At 44.1% G+C, this 16,762-nt stretch overlaps 1 long non-coding RNA gene across 2 annotated transcripts; it reads left to right on the top strand.

The window, feature by feature from the left end:
• The first annotated feature begins 3,214 nt into the window (after positions 1-3,214).
• On the top strand, positions 3,215-9,541 carry LOC123050435 (uncharacterized). 2 transcript variants are annotated; one of them, XR_006423769.1, is made up of 13 exons: positions 3,215-3,691; positions 3,847-4,073; positions 4,190-4,222; positions 4,337-4,386; positions 4,506-4,588; positions 4,783-4,877; positions 5,062-5,279; positions 6,398-6,566; positions 6,948-7,043; positions 7,132-7,160; positions 7,784-7,942; positions 8,033-8,137; positions 8,670-9,541. It is a non-coding gene; the product is annotated as an uncharacterized lncRNA (long non-coding RNA). The 2 variants fall into 2 exon arrangements; XR_006423768.1 differs by having other exon boundaries at positions 8,665-9,541.
• The last annotated feature ends 7,221 nt before the right edge of the window (positions 9,542-16,762 follow it).

Here is a 16,762-nt window from a genome sequence, read left to right as displayed (position 1 = left end):
TCACTAGATTTGTTTTGAAATGTACTTTCATAATATAATAATTTGATGTCATATATGGTACTACTCTTTTCTATATAGTTGGTCAAAATTTTATAACTTTGATTTATGACAAAAGGCACTTATTCGCGGACGAAGGGAGTACATGTTTTTTGCGTACGTACATATAAATAGAATATAGTGATACTTGGTCATCTCGTGGGGTTCCCAAAATTTTGGGAGGTCCTATGCGGTCATCCACCTTGGTCTCCGCCATTGACAAGCTGCTTATTGGAATAGAGGTATGTTGTATTTTTGTTCTTCGGTTTGCAACGCCGGGCATGTTTGCTAGTAGTAATAGGGGAATGTGCACCAGAGATATGTATAGTCACCGACCGTATGATACACCATTACACGTGCTGGCCGGGCCAGAACCCAGAAACCGGAAAATTCTGATTCTCTCGATCCGATAACTCGGTGGAATCTGAACTATACTTTGCGTTCTGAATACACATACATCCCAGCGTGCGCTCGCACGCGCTTGTCTGAGGAACGCGTGCGCGCGGTCGGTTGGTGACACCGCCCCGTCGCCGTGTATAAATACCTCGCCCCGGCTATGGCGATAGGACTCACTCAGTCACCACTCACAGACATCTCAAAGCAAGTAAGCAGAGCAAGCAGTAAGCAGGCAGCTGCAGACGACAGCAGCTTAGCACTGTTCGTAGCACTGTTCGAGTAGCTCACTGAACTACCCAGGTCCAGCTCCCATGGCCAGCTTCGCCTCCCAGCTCCTGGATGTGTTCTACGACCTCGTCGAGCGCGTCACCGGCTACAGCGTCCGCCCCGACGACGACAATGGTACGTACGAGCGCCGCTCTGAAAACAGTGTTGTTCATGTTGCAGTCAACATTATCTTGTAGTTGCTCAATGCTCATGATTTGCTACGTGTGTGCGCGTCTTTCCGTTCTGCAGATGCACAGAAGCCCAGCAAGTTGGCATTTGTGGAGAAGTTCCAGACCGAAGAAGTAGTCGAGATCAGGTCCAGGAATCTCCCGGTGTCGGGGGGCTCAGGCGCCCAGGTGAACCTGGACGGCATGTAGAGCTAGCTAGCCTCTACTAACTTTTGAGACGTGGATAATGGCCGTGGGGTTCTCGTAGCCTTAAGATGGTGTGCCGCCTGCTAGCGTGTTCATAACTTCAGATAATAAACTGGTGCGCGCGTGCGTGTTCCTGTAATGTTTCAGTTTGTCACGTCCTTTCTACTGTGTGTGTTGCTCTGAACTCCATGATCGAGTTGTGTGGGTGTTGTTCTGTTGTGTAACTTTCCCTCTTTTTTTCCTTTATTACTTTTTGCGAGTCTGTTGAGTGTAATCTGTAAGGCTAATAAAGCAGTAACCTGATGAACATGTTTGTTAAGTTTCTACCGATCAAGTGTTCGCTTTTCCGAACACTGTCGGATTGATTCCTTTTCTGTCTAACTAATTACTCGGTGAAGAAACACGGATGCTCTAAACACCTAATGGACTGAAAAACAATGGTCGGATCGACTCGACATGTGGCGTTCATCTTTCTTTTGGTTTTTTGACATCAAACCCCTTTATTAGCTTTCAGTAATAGTTGCATCATCTATTAGAAGAGGCATGCTACTATCGGGCGGTTTGACAGAGTGGAACTTCTAGGCAAACTAGCAAGTTCATGAGCTAACATTGTTTGTCTTCACGAGGGCAGTGCTCAATGGAGAAATGCACAAACTCGCGGCATAATTACTAACAGTCGTCCTGCTCAATGGAGAGATGCACAAACTCGCGACGCAATTACTAACAGTCGTCCTGAAATGCAGCCGCCGCATGGCAGAACGCTCACTCATTTATAGTCAGAAAGTCGAAACAACCATCATATTCAGAAATCACAATTTTTCAGATTATCCAATGGGTTGTAGCTATGATAAGTACGGGCAGACGTCACAATATTCAGACTGTCATTGAGAAGAAAAAGGCAGTTAGTATATACTAGCTATAAAGCGCAACTTAAAAAAATACTCCCTCCGTCTCATAATATAAATTTTTTTTTGCAAGCTAACATAGCTTGCAAAAACATTTACACGATAGGACGGAGGGAGTAGTTATAAAGGGGCAGTGGCTGCTTGCTAAGATGTAGTCATGAAGAGATCAGTGATCCAATGTTACAACAAAGGAAACTTAAGGGAGTACCGATCAAAGGCTCCGTAGTTCCATATTACAACTTGTCATCCAAAGTCTACTTTCCCACGACAAAAATCATACAGTACAAACTTGCTTACTTGACGCAAAAATAAGAAAAAGAATAACACGAATAAGAGTGGAGAAAACAGAGTAATCGAGATGACAGGGGGCAGGAAGAATGGTCAAACTTGCACATTCACATGCATCCCTCCACGGCGACCGCATGACTATGAAGCTGACTCGTCTTCCTCAGGTCCACCGAATAGTACACACACGCACACCGACCAGATACATCTCCTTGCAACCCTGGCCTAGCGTGCCACACATGCCGGAATGGCGGCCGCTCCTGGCGTCCGGTGCCTGAGCTTATCCATGCCAGCCGCAGCCGGGGCACGTCACATTGGAGACACATGGGGAATGGCGGCTACCGGCTAGCGAGCTCGCTCGTGTGACCCCAACCATTCAGGACAACGCTCCGGCGATGCACAGGTCACCGTGGGTAGAATTATATCCACCAAGTGTCCAAGTTGAGACTGAAATTTGCTTGTTGAATAATCGCCTCGAGTAAACTATCGTCTGCCCGGTAATAGCTGACAATCAACAACTCTCTCCCCTGCACATCTCCTGGACTTGGCAGTGGTATCTGTCACTAAAGAATGCGATTGGGAATGTGAGCGGTGTTCACCCACCGTACAACACACATGCAGCGCACCCGAGAAATTCTCTTTTCCTCTCGATCGGATAACGCAAGGAGATCTGAACAGTTGCGTTCTGCACGTGCACGCCTCGGCTTGAACGCTTGCGGGTCGATTGTCCACTATTAAGCGCTATTTTACGATTTTTTCGCTCCGCTTTATCTAACATATAAAGCCTGCTAGGGTACCCGCCCATCTGGAGGCCTTCGCGCGCGCGCAATGGTCGGCCGTTCGATCAACTCGCTCGATCGTTTTTCACCCTTGATTTTTACTGTTCACTGCTATCTTTTGTTACATCTTTGACTGTTTTACTGGGTGACTGCCACTGGGCCCATAAAATTGTTGGTCCACGCGGCAGCGAAGTGCTCGTCGACTCGGTCGGTGACCAATGAAGACGCTCGTGAAAAAACCTAGATCGAGCAGTCAAAGGGATCACGTCCTCCTCGTTCCTTCCACTCCCTCGCCTCCTCCTTCCTCCCCATCCGGCGGCGCCTCCTCCCTCTTTCCCACGACCTCCCGCATCGCGCCGCCACCGGCTGGCTCCTCCTCCTCTCTTCTGGATCGAGCGCAGCCGCCATAGGAGAGCATGGGCTCGAACTGAGTGAGGAAGAGGTGGTTTGCGGCCACGCGGGTGAGGAGGGCGGCCTTCCGCTGAACGCCACCGTCCTCTCCTCGCGCGCCCTCGCGGACGGAAGAGGCAGATATGTACGGAGGATCCACGAGCTTGGTGCCATCCGTCCCGTCCGTCGACGCCCACCCCCTCTTCCCCAACGCGTAGGTGCTCTATTCACTTGCGTCTTCGCTGCCTCAAGTGTGCGGGTGAGTCTGCAAACCCCTCTCTAATTTCTATCTCTCTCTCTCTCCCTCTCTCTTGATTCGGTTGCATTGCGTTGCAAGAATTATTATTGTGCAGAGGTGGCTGCAGCTATGCACATAATAATTTCTAAAACTGTGATATGTTTTTGAGGCTGCAGATGCGCCACCAGCTGTTTGTATAAATGTTCAAGGAGGACTGCTCTGGGGAGGACAGCACGTGTGTTTGAAAGAGAGGGATGGAAAAGAGAGGGCTGGAGTGAGAGGAGAAGAGGAAGGAATTGAACCACATGTTATTTCTTTGTCATCGATGTCATCCCACCATTGTAGAGATTTTCTTGGATGACATGCAGCCCATACTCTCGCCCCTTGTTCTCCATCTCTATTGGTACCCTTTCATGGTTTCTTGTCCACTTCTTTCATGATTTATTCTTTTCAAATAGTAATTCAGGCTGTTATACTAATTTGATTGATGTGGGTGGTGTAATAATTCCGGTCGTGCAGGATGGTGTGCTAATTTCCCGGATGCTTCATCAGGTTTCGCTTTTTGATACATTGATTGATTCCCAATTTGATGCAAATAACCAAAATGAATGGATATTACTTATGGTCGGACTAAATTTTCCGCATTTTGTGTGTGATTATGCTCAGGTTTTGGAAGAATCGGGCTAAGGGGTGATTGTGCTCAGGTTTTGATGCAGGTACTTTTGAAATCTGAAACTTTGGTTTGGTATGACAAGCAATGCTAATAAGATTTGAATAGACAATATAGTTACTAGAGTCACTTCATACTAATGCGCAAACTTATTTTGCATTGCAGTGAGATTCAAATAATTTTAAGAAACACATGCAAAGGAGTCCAAACAGGACGGGCTCGGTGTACATGGTTTTCAGTTAATGCAGGTACTTTTGAAATCTGAAACTTTGGTTTGGTATGACAGACAATGCTAATAAGATTTGAATAGACAATATAGTTACTAGAGTCACTTCATACTAATGCGCAAACTCATTTTGCATTGCAGCGAGATTCGGATAGTTTTCCTGCTGTAGAGTTTTGGAGCTTGCTCTGTTAATCCGTGTTATTTTTTGTATCACAGTTTAGGTCTGACCAGCACAAGTGGCAACAGGCAGTAGTGGAGAAGGCATGAAGAGGCCCACATCTGAAAATCTCAACTATTCTACGATTTTCGAGGTAATTTCTCAAACTGAAAAGCTCAACTAAAGGAAGACACCTATTTCTATGCACAAATTCTTTGTTGCTAGAAGAATTTGTAGAGAGAAAAATGTCTCCCCCGTTCATTACCTTTCAGATTCATATGTGAAGTCTATTGTTCTTAATTTTAGTTAACTAATTGCTTAATTTCTTGTTGTTTCAGCTGCTGACCATGTGATTGGTAGCCTACGATTTGTTCATGGGTTGCTGATTTCTCAAGTTTTGCCTCACACAAAAGAGGGCTAGCGACACCTTTGACAGAAACAGCCAACGTTCAGTGCAGAACCGGTATATTCTGGTTGTCTTCCATTTAGTTGACGGCATGCAAGACTGATCTGATGCATCTACTGCTTGTTGACTTGGTTATATTTATCTATAAAGGTAATTTCAGTGTTTCATTTGTGTGAACATTTCTTTTGTTACAGATTTTACCTGCTCGACGAAGTGCAAAAAAGTAAAATGTATCATTTATATAGCTAACTGGAATAAAGAGTAGCATCGTCTCTCAACAAGATATTTTGTGTGTTCCGCGGCAAATTTGAGTGATACTTTTATGAGCGCCTGGCGAGGTTCTCAGCAAGTTTAGTTTAGGCATAATTTTCCTCTATTAAACAGTGCATTTTAGACAGTGAAACTGTTCCAAATTATCCCATGCTGCAGTTGAAATGGTGCATCTGCGTTATATATTTTGGGAAGAGCTGCAGTTCATGATCTTTCTTTATAATAATCATATCAATCAGTCAAGATAGTGTGCAGACTTTCTGCCTATTTTTCTTTCTTCAGGCAGGATCCAATGTCAGATGAAGTGTTTAAATATTTTTGCTCATGCTTATTCCCGGACGGCCGGACCCACAGCTCAATGGAATGAGTTGTACAACTTTTATTCAACACATTATATATACAAGTGTACTGATATTTTATGGTGATGTTATATTATGAATTAATGGTTAAGATAACACTTTTTTATAGATGATTTTCCTCATATTGCCGACATATTTTTGGTTGCGGGTTGATACATAACATTATTTTGTCTTATCTTCTTATGTTGTATCTATTTTTCATGTAGATACTCTATCTGGTAAGGTTCTAATTCACATGGTTGCATGGCCAATGAATGAATATAATTAGTTTTCACAATGTATATTTTACAATTTATCAATGCGTAAATGTGTCAGGCTCTTAGGTTAAAGCTAATGCCCATTAAAATGGTTATAAATAGGGGCCTCTATCAGTAGGCTGGGTCTCAATGTTGGTTCTGATATGTGATCGATGCATTTCATCAAATGGTTAACATATCAGGATTGCATATGATTATCTTTGAGTGGAATTTGTGTCTTTGATTTTTCACAAATTTGTTTTGATATTTGCGATAAGGTGGGTGTTGTGTGTTGTGTGCAAGCCATGGGTAATTTTGTACTATCTGTTCAAGGTGTCAGCATATGTATATTATTCTTATAGTCTTTACATGCTCATTTAGTTCATTCATGTTTCCTTTGCAGTGGCAGTGGTGCAGAATATATCCTCTGCCATGGAAGTAGGTATTTGATGCTGTCAGATGGCATATAGGTCAATAATGAGGTGACTGCCGGGGTAATCTCAGGAAGGGACAACGACACAAATTAACTTCGTTGACAAGCTCACGATCACGCGTAATAAAGATGATTTTAAGTAATATTCTAATTTCTGTGAATTTCCTTGTTAAATGTCCAGAAAGAAATAAGAATGGCATACTGAATGCGAAGCATTATTTCATTCATCTACATTTTTAGGAAAGATAATCTTGGATTGCTTTTGCTTTGATGGATTCTCACTTATCAGAATATAGCCTCCAGCCTTTACACATAGAGACTGATTTATCACTTTGGCTGGTTATATTTTTCTCTACTGCATAATGACCTATGTACATTCATTTCCTCTATAGTTTTTAATTCTACACCTTATTTCTTATTATGGCGAATCATTGGTATCACGGAAATGTTACTGTACCATTATGTGCAATTGTTTCTTATTGATATCATCGTAACAAGACGGTGAACTTATCAAATGTAGGGAACAAGCCGTCCTGCAGTGTTTCCATGTACTGCAAGTTGACGACAAGTTCATTGTTGATGCCATGCAATTTCTTACAAAATACATGTGGTACAGGTAAGCATGCTATTACCCGCCATTGTGTGTGTTTTGCATATTTTTCTATTCAATACTATGAAGTTTTCCTCTGTTATGCTCTTCTCAGGTATGAAGGCCGACACTGATTATCAAGTGGTATGGCACTCTTCTTTATCAGCTCTATCCCATCCTGTAGAGGCTTTGTGAAAATAACTCCATGTTATCTTCTACATAATTTTGCATTTCTTTGCAGAGATAAGATGTGAATTTATGGTATAAGTTTCAAAAGTTTGGCATAATCCTTGATCTAAAGTGAAATAGAGTTGTATTGTCTCCTATATGAGTTACAACTTCTTAAAATCAGTAATTAGCCATGCATTTTGAGGGTATGAAAGTTGAACAAAATTTGAGTTTCTTGGTTGCATGTTACAGAGTGTTGTACTAAACAAAGATGAGTTGCAATGAGTTTTATATATTTAGTTTTCAATTATAAAGATTTCTACAAAGCACGAAACGTTTCCGATTCTTTCTGATTTTGTGTGCATGTTGTCGCAGGTTTATTTGATGAATTGTATATAGTTATTGATACAACATCTTCCAGTATAGATCTTAAATGACATCAATATCTGAAGTTACTTGTGTCTGCTTCCCCTCTTGAAATCAACATTTTGTTTTGATTTTTCGGTACTTAAGTAAGGTCACTCATCAGTGAGCAGGAAGTGTCTTCTCGGTACTTGTGTGATGAAGGCCAAAATTGATTTTCTAACTTATTATTGTAGGTGCTTTAGAAAGTGCAAGTATGTGTCACAATAATGCCTGGAAATTAGCCAGTGGCTGCATTATTTGAGCTATTTTGGCGTCTCAGCCATCCTATAGTTGTTCAGTTTTCTCTTTTGAAACGAGGCTATCTAGAGGATTTCATGTTGTGGTTTAGGAAGGTAACTATTCTTGGTTATAGTGAATGATTTTGTTGGACTATTTGTTCATTTGGCTATCTTAATGCAGTCCCATGTGCATACTTTTTGCAGGCATCAGCGAAGATTGGGAGGTAGAGAGGGATTGCTCAAGTGGAAACAGATCAAGAACCAGAAGGAGCTCAAGATTTTGCTACTTCCTTGGTAATAGCTTTGTAGGTAATTAAGCTAGCTACACGTGTGTTTGTTTTCTGCTATATCGAGGTCACTATTCTAATTTAGAAAATAGAAACATGATGTGTGATTTAAGAGTAATAGCAAATGTTGTTAGCATGAATAGACTGTATTGTACGTACTAACTATCAACAAAGTCTACTTCCTCCCACGTAGCGGTTGTCAATGTAGACGTGACCAGCCCGGACTTTATGTACTTCCTGCTTTATTTTTTCTTTGATTTAGCGAACATACAAATGCATGTGATAAGTGCCAAATTTAGCACTCAACGACACTTATTTTCGGACAGAGGAAGTAGTTATAAGTAGGTGTGCAGTTAGAATTTATCTGACTTTGGGTTTTCACATCTTGTTCGAGGTCTTGAGCCCTCATAATTCATTTGAACATGTTGTAATTTATTTTTGTTTATACTATAATCTGAGCTAATTAGAAATTATATAAATGCATTTTCTTGATAAATTAAAGCTTATGCTGATGTGTATTAGATTTTGATTTCTTTTCTTTTGTCATAGATCAGTTAAATATTATCCAGGACCATGCACCCGCCCTTGACAATGGCTTCCAGAAGCTAAGGTTGCAGGGGTGAATTAAAGTTCGATTTTCCAGCAGCGAGGTAACTACTACCGGTGGAGATCGAACTCATGAGCTCACGAAAAAAACTATAGACATCAAACAGCGAAGGAGGTTAGTTTTTACCTGAGTGGAAACAGTAGCTGTATCGTCTTGCTAGAGCCTCCTTTGTCATGGAAAGTCACCAGCTTCAGGGAGTGCCAGCACAGCCGGGACAGACGCCACCTACGGTGGGGAGTGACAGTGGCAACTGCGCGGATTTGGCTCACCCATATGAGAAACGGCGGCGCCATCTACCGATTTTGTGGTTCTGAGCTCCAGCGGGAGCTGCTGGGCCGTCGGGATGCAGATGGAGCCGCTGCAACTCCGAGCTGCCGGGCCACCGAGATGCAAATGGAGCCGCAGCGCCACCGAGCTGCAGCGGGAGCTGCTCCACCGCCAAGTTGCAGTGTGAGCCACCGCGATGATGGAACCCAAGGTGCCCTCGTCCGCCTCCTCCATCTGCTTCCTCACTTCACTTCAGTACGAGTACAGGGGAGAGGAATGGGACGAAGACTGGTGGATGGAATCAAGACCAGCGGTCATGCGAGACACGTGGTAGGCATTGTGCTACATGGTGGCAGCTCGTGAAGCAACAATTGACGTGTGTTGTTGTCTCTCAGCACGTGTATCTTGAGGGCATGATTGTAGTTTTCTTTATCTTTGAGGTCTGTGATGTTACTCAAACTATCAGCCTTTTGGTTTCTGATTTTAATGAAAGCAGGGAGGCCCTCCTTGGGGCGCTTGAGTTTAAAAAAAAGACTAGCAATCAACCACGGGGAAGAAGATTAGGACAGAGCTGCAACAGATAGATTAGGGCATAATTGCAATAGATGTAGGCCCATATAGCGGCTGTGCTGGACAACAAGGTCGTTTTCAATGATGATGACACGTGCAGCAATAGCTGAATTAATGTTCATCACTTCAATGCGCCGATATGATGTTTGTCTGGCTATCTACTTTCCTTGCTAATAACATTGTAAATAATCAATCGTAAGCTTGTTAAAACATTATGTATTATTACTAAGTATATTTTGATTTGTGTCTGAAGTTTTCTATCATCACTCTTTCAATTGTGCGGATAACCTTCATAAACACACACACACACACACACACACACACACACACACACAGAGAGAGATTGAGAGAGAGAGAGAGAGATTTGTGCCAAATATTTGCAACAAATGCATATACTAAAATACTATTAATATTCGCCTTTTTTTATACCATGCAAAAAACAAATTTATTAATGGAAGCTACTTTTCTATTTACCATAAACAAGGCCCCATATAACTGCTTACTTGCACTGTACAGAAGTAGGCTTTATAAATACAAAAAAAATCGTCTGCATTAAAGTAGGCCACTAGAAGGCTTCCAGTACAGAAACTGAGGGCCTCATTTTATAGATGGATACACAGCACATATCATTTGGTTACTGTTATCCTTATATGTCTTTCTACTAATTAATACAAATTGATAAACTTCACTTGCTAACAATATCTTCTTCCTTGTCATTAAGCAACCAAAATGGAAAAGATCAAGATTCCAACAAAGGTGCTTCTAGACGCTATGCTGCAGCAACTTGGCCTCCCAAGCGCAGTATACTCAACAAAGAAGGGAAAGCCAGCTGGTCTTGATGCAACAATTCACTTCTATGGGTGTAAGCACCAGCTGAACAATATACTTCCAAGAAATTCAATATCCATCCATGTGTATGGCAAAGTTGAAGAAGCACAAGATCAGCTAGCAGCTAAAGCTCTCAAGTGCATGGAAGGCTCTTACAGCAAAGTTCTGCAAGACATAAACTATAACAAACTACAACTGGCTGAGGAAAAATGCAAGTCTCTTAAGCATAAGCAAAAAAGAACAAGGAATAATAGACTATTTTAGCAACAGCTGGAGTAGCAGCCTCAGTGGAGATCACATGGCAGCAAAAGAACTTTATGGCATAATAAATGCCAACTTCACAGCCGGGTCAACATCAAAAGACAACAATCTAAATCATATTTTGTCACACATAAGATATGTTGCTGACCGTCTTAGTGATACAACTACACAATCAGAGTATGATCTCCATCAAATAAACAAGTACTATTGGAGCCTAGCCGGAGACACCGAAGGTATTTCGGCTTTGGGCAATACCAACCACCAATCACAGCCACTGTAAAGAGTTGCCAAGGCAAGAGGGTCATTCTCAATGCCAGCGAAGCACGTCACGATGGATCTATCTAATGTTCTTCACTTCGTACCGCCTATATAATGTATTTATGACTATCATTGTAGATAATCATTCATAAGCTTCTTAGAACACTTTGTATTATTACCAGGCAACTATCTGCCAGCAGTAGCTACTCATTTCATACGCTACAATAGGTATCTACATACTTTAATGATCACTCACTCCATCAGTACTTGGTTTGCTCTCGCCCTTTGCGCCATCGTTGCAACGGGTCATCTAGCATGAACAAAGGGTAAGCATATGCTTTCGCCTTCAAATGCATTTCCAAGGGAGTGTGCTTGATCATCTACCCAATATAAGCAAATTGCAAGAGCCCCTTGTTATATAACTTAGTATTAGTATAGATGCCTATCAAGAATTCTATGTTTATCGTCCTTTTGAATCTTATGTAAACCCCTAAGACCATCCTGTGCATTTAGCTATCGGTTATTTGCTGCTTAAACTATTGTGTGGTGTGCTTTTGAAACAACCATGATAAAAGAAATATATGCTTTCGCCTTCAAGTGCACATCCAAAGGCCTCTGCATAATTGTCTATCGAATCTAAACATATCACAAGAGTCCTTTCCTACATGACCTTAGTGCATCATTTCCAATGTTATGTACTTACTGCATATAGTATATGAGCTATTTTTTTCAAACAACAATATGTTAATGCACGCTCTCACAATAATTAGTTTACACTCGGCCTTTGCGCCATTGGCGCAACGGGTCATCTAGTATATAAAGCAACCAAACCCCATACTAATGGTGATGAGGAGGTTTTCTAACAAAACAGATCAAACGATAAAACATGAGCCTAGAACAAGTTTAACACCCCGCCAAGATCCAACCAACAACACCTAAGCTCCATGATGTTGCCGTTGCCGAGTCCGAGCAAACCACTACTAGGAAAAGGGCTATAGATGATATGACCACTAATGGCGCACCAGACATGCGGTGCGCCACTACTATAACAATTTTTTTTCCAAAAATACTAATGGCGCACCAGGGCACAGTGCACCATTACTAGTTTTAACTAGTAATGGCGCACCAGCCACAGAGTGCGCCACTACTATATTTTTTTTTACAAAACTACTAATGGCGCACCAGGGCACAGTGCGCCATTAGTAGTTTAAACTAGTAATGGCGTACTGGGCCCTGGTGCGCCATTAGTATATATATTTTTTATTTTTTGCAAAACTACTAATGGCGCACCACCAGCAGGTGCGCCTTACTAATGGCGCATTTGTAGGTGGTGCGCCATTAGTAACCTGGGACCGGCTAGATATTTTGGACAGCCACACCTACCCACTCACTTTCCCCACTTCATTCTCTCCACCTCCTCCTCCAAGCTTGTCTCGGCTGCCTCCTCCTCCTCACCTCATTTGCACCATAGATTCATCCAAATTAAGTTGTTAAATTACCTTTTTTTTGATAAGTAAGTAAGGGGGAAGCTATCTTTATGTTGTAGATCTACTTTTTCTCTCCCTCCAACAACGTGCACATGCACTTTTTATGGCCTAGCTAGATCTATGTATGTTTGTGGTGTTGCATATGTTTGTGGTGTTGCATATATGTTTGTGTTTGTAGGTACCGGTATTTGAAATGCGATAGTTGCCAATATTTTGCCGGAATGTTGATTCATTTCCGTTTCGGCGAGAATTTTGGCACTATGCATTCTTTTTGGTCCTATTTTTAGGCAAAGTCATGCCAAATTTTTTCTTGGTTCTAAAATATCGTTTTGCTCTACCCCGCAGGCGACCATGGTCCGCACGATGACCAAAGACATCATGAATAGGTTTTTGAGCTCTGCGAAGGCCGAGATGCTTCAAAAGAACGAGACGGAGATAAGATGTCCGTGTCGAAGATGCAAGCTGAAGAGCCTTATTGCGGACCCAGATTCCGGGCAGGTGCGGGACCACCTACTCTTGCGTGGTTTCATGGATGGCTACCGGTGTCCAGGTGATGAAGATGACTATGAAGTCGTCCATGGGGGCCGGGCAAGAAATGAGGAAGGGCAGCAAGACAACCACCGCGGCTCGGGCGGGCGAGAAGACGAAGAATCTGCAGGACATGATCACGACGGTGATGCTGTACACAGTCATCATGTAGAAGATGCAGGACATGATGATGAGGAAGATGCCAGAGCAGACGAAGGGCATGATCATGAAGATGAAGATGCCGGAGCAGACGACGATGGACCATCGATGGGCTGGGTGCAGGACCCTCATATTCAAGAGCTGCTTCTCAAGCAGACAGATAACGCAAGAGCTGCCGCCCGAGAGAAAGCCAAGCTGGATCAACTGGAGATAGACGCGGTTACTCCATTGTATGAAGGATGCAGGCCCGAGGATACCCGCCTGAAAGTAACGCTCATGGCTCTAGAGATGAAGGTAAAACACAAAATGACCGATGCATGCTTCGACGAGAACATGTCATTCTGGTACGAACGTCTTCCCAAGGGGAACAAGTGCCCGACCAGTTTCGAGGAGGCGAAGAAAATCGTGTGTCCTCTGGATTTACCGCACGTGAAATACCATGTGTGCATGAACAATTGCATCATTTAGCGGGACGAGCACGCGGAGTCTACCATATGTCCGGTGTGCGGTGTCACTCGATACAAGAAGAGGAAGAAAGCTCCTCGAAAAGTGGTGTGGTACTTTCCGATCACTCCTCGTCTGCAGCGGTATTTCGTGGACCCTAAGGTAGCAAAGCTCCTGCGTTGGCATGCGGATAGGGAGGAGAAGAAGCGAGAAGATGACGCAAATGATCCGGAGATAAATAAAAAAGACAAGATGCTGAGTCACCCTAAGGATGGGAGCCAGTGGCAAGCGTTGAACTTCGAACACCCAGAATTTGGGAAGGATCCAAGGAACATCGTGCTGGGCGTGAGCACCGATGGAGTCAATCCGTTTGGTAGCCAGAGAAGCACACATAGCACCTGGCCTATGTTTGTGTGGATGTACAACCTTCCCCCCTGGTTGTGCATGAAGAGGAAGTACATTCACATGAGTATGCTAATTGAAGGGCCGAAACAACCAGGGAACGACATCAATCTGTATCTGGGGCTGCTGAAAGAGGAGCTAGACACGCTGTGGAAAACGCCAGCCAATACGTGGGACGCCGCAGAGAAAGAATATTTCCCTATGAGAGCCGCACTGCTCACGACGGTGCACGACTATCTCGGTTACGGATATCTCGCAGGGCAGGTGGTCCACGGATTTTCTAGATGCGTCAGGTGCATGGATGACACAACGTATCGCCAGCTAGATAGAGATCCCGGGTCTTCGAAAACCGTGTTCATGGGACATCGAAGGTGGCTTCGCGACGATGACCCATGGAGGAAACGCAAGGATCTGTTCGATGGTGAAACCGAACCCCGAAGACGCCGGCGTACGAGGAGCGGCGAGGAAGTAGACGAGCTGTTGAAAAATTGGAAAGATTGCCCACTGCCGGGAAAGAAGCAAAAGGCGCCAGAGCGGGGAAAGAAGCGAAAGGCGCTAGAGCCGCTGCTGAAGGTATGGAAAACGAGGTCTGTTTTCTGGGACTTGCCGTACTGGAAGATCCACCGTGTGCCTCACAGCCTTGATGTCATGCATATCACGAAGAACGTGTGCGAGAGTCTGCTTGGTACCCTGCTCAACATGCCAGAGAGGACCAAAGATGGGCCGAAAGCAAGGGCAGACTTGAAATCAATGGGCATCAGGGAGGAGCTTCACGCTAATGATGATGATGATGAGGCGAAGCAGGACACAGAAAGTCGTCGCAAAGGCAAAAAGGCCAAGAAGACCGGAAATGACTTCCCTCCCGCGTGCTTCACTCTAAGTCAGGAGGAGATCGATCAGTTTTTCATCTGCCTCGTAGGAGTAAAACTTCCTTATGGTTACGCGGGGAAGATAAGCAGATACCTAGACTCAGCGAAGCAGAAGTTCAGCAGGATGTAGTCTCACGACTGTCACGTGCTGATGACGCAGATACTTCCAGTTGCAATCCGTGGGATCATGGACGCGCACGTCCGTGAAACGCTATTTGGCCTATGCAACTTTTTTGACATCATCTCTCGGAAGTCGGTTGGCGTGAGGCAACTCAGAAGGCTACAGGAAGAGATCGTGGTGATACTATGCGAGCTTGAGATGTACTTCCCGCCCGCATTCTTCGATGTTATGGTGCATCTGCTGGTCCATATCGTGGAGGATATCATCCAACTCGGGCCGACGTTCCTGCACAGCATGATGCGGTTCGAAAGGATGAATGGTGTCATCAAAGGATACGTTCGCAACATGTCACGTCCAGAGGGAAGCATAGCCAGGGGCTTTCTGACCGAAGAGTGCATCTCCTACTGCACGAATTATCTAGGCATCGAGAACCCCATTGGTCTGCCCGTCAACAGGCACCTCGGCAGGCTCGCTGGATGGGGTCCCCGTGAGGGTCGCCGTGAAATGCATGTCGACTTCGAGGGTCGACTCGCCGACTTTGAAAGAGCAAACCTAGTCGCGCTACAACACATAGACGTGGTCGATCCTTGGGTGGTAGAGCACAAAACCTTTATTGAGAAGACGTACAATGACCGAGGCCAACAAAGGACGGACGGAGATATAATCAAAGAGCACAACTCATGTTTCACGCGTTGGTTCAAGCAGAAGCTTCTGTCGTACCCTCTACATGAGGATTCTTCCGCGGAAGAACAACTCATATTCGCCTTGTCACAGGGCGCCGAGCACAACCTGATGACCTATGAGGCGTACGATATCAACGGCTACACATTCTACACCGAGGACAAGGACATGAAGAGTGATGGTTATCAGAACTCCGGTGTAATGATGGAATCCTACACCGGTAACGACAAGGACAAATACTACAGAAGGATCGAGGAGATCTGGGAGCTGAGCTACGCTGGAGAGAAGGTCCCGATGTTCCGTGCCAGATGGGCCAAGAGCGCCATAAAAGAAGACCGGTATTTCACCACCATGGTTATACCCGAAGCCAAATCCAAGACTGCGGGCGCGAACGTCACCGCGAAAAATGAGCCATGGGTACTGGCTTCCCAAGTGGACCAATGCTTCTTCATTACCGACCCGTCAAAGCCCAGTCGTGTTGTCGTGAGGAGAGGCAAAAGGAAGATCATCGGAATGGATGGAGTCGCCAATGAGCAAGACTTCGACAAGTACGGCGACCCGAAGATGGAACATGACGACAACGATGAAGTATCATCATACACCACAAGAAGAAGCAGGACCACCCTACCTAAAGGACGTCCGTTCTAGAGAAGAACTCCATTTACGAAAAATAAGGGCAAGAAGATTGTGAACAGATAGCTAGCTAAGATTGATTGTATTTAAATTGTAGCCTTCATTTCTCGATTGTATTTCATGGGCACTTTTTGAATTCATGAATATTTTTCAAAATTTGATGATATTTTTTCATATTCAATATGAAAAAATATTGAATATTCATGAGGACACTCGATCTCGATCCCCCTCCATCTCGATCGCTATCCCACCTCGCCAGATCCCCCTCGCCGCCGAGCACCCCCCGCACCCTCTCCCCCGCTCCACCGCCGCCGCCGACCCATCGCCGCACCCTCCACCGCTCCACCGTCGCCGACGACCCCCCGCACCCTCCCCCGCTCCACCATCACAAATGAATGCAACTAAAAATAAAAAAACAAATTTGATTATATTTTCAAATAACAAATTTGATGATATTTTCAAATAATAAATTTGATGATATTTTTTCATATTCATAAATATTTTCAAATAACAAATTTGATGATAATTTTAA

The sequence above is a fragment of the Triticum aestivum genome, chromosome 2D (genome assembly GCF_018294505.1).
Source record: "Triticum aestivum cultivar Chinese Spring chromosome 2D, IWGSC CS RefSeq v2.1, whole genome shotgun sequence".
NCBI lineage: Eukaryota > Viridiplantae > Streptophyta > Magnoliopsida > Poales > Poaceae > Triticum > Triticum aestivum.
This window is presented reverse-complemented; position numbering and strand designations above follow the sequence as displayed.